Below are 923 nucleotides of genomic sequence, written 5' to 3' on the forward strand. Positions count from 1 at the left end.
TCCATCTAAATTTCACTTGCTCCAAGGTCCTCTTCTGGCCAGACCCCATTGCATTCACATTCTAGGTGATTTCAACCCAAATGTCTTTCTTCCTTTTGTTAGTCACCATTCCACCCGCAACAGAGCTTCCTACTATTGAGGCATAATGGCACTTAACACCCTCCAGCAGTGCATGGGTTTCTGCAACAGTGAAATTAGGTCCTTTTGAGTCCATGGTTCCACCTCATCTGTTGTAGTGAACATAGTATTTATAGGGGCCTTGGGCATGATTGACTTAATTGAACACAAGCCACAGCACGTCAGCCAATTGGTGTGTGGGTATTTGACAGCCATCTTATATTCAGCCTTTCTCAGTGGACTTAGAGAGAGGCACTGACATAGCACCGTTTTGGTGGAAAAGGATACCGTCAAAGGGTGTATGTTGAGCGTGCACAACCACTGGAGCAATACACCACTGAAGAACTGTATGCTCGCTTTCGCTTTGGGAATGCTGATATTAAGTACACTGCAGACCTTGTCAGGCCAAAACTTCAACGGAGAACCCGAAGGAGTCACAGTCTGTCTGTGGAAGAACAGGTCCTCATTGGTCTGTGCTTCTATGCATCTGGGACTTTCTACCAAGTTGTTGGTGACAATATAGGAGTGGACAAATCAACTGTGAGTGATGTAGTGAAAGCTGCGTCAATTGCATTGTCCAGCCTGGTCAATCAGTTTGTTTCACTTCCAAAGGACGTCCAGATTTCCCAGACAAAGCACAAGTTTTTTTCTTTTGGGGAACATGCCCAATACTATTGGGGTTATTGACTGCACTCATGTGCATATCCAAGCACCTCATGAGAGGGATTGGGAGTACATCAACCGAAAGGGGAGGCGCAGCATCAACATCCAACTGGTGGGCGATGCTGACCTCATCATCACAAACT

Source organism: Sander lucioperca, chromosome 12 (assembly GCF_008315115.2).
Source record: "Sander lucioperca isolate FBNREF2018 chromosome 12, SLUC_FBN_1.2, whole genome shotgun sequence".
In the NCBI taxonomy this organism is placed as follows: domain Eukaryota; kingdom Metazoa; phylum Chordata; class Actinopteri; order Perciformes; family Percidae; genus Sander; species Sander lucioperca.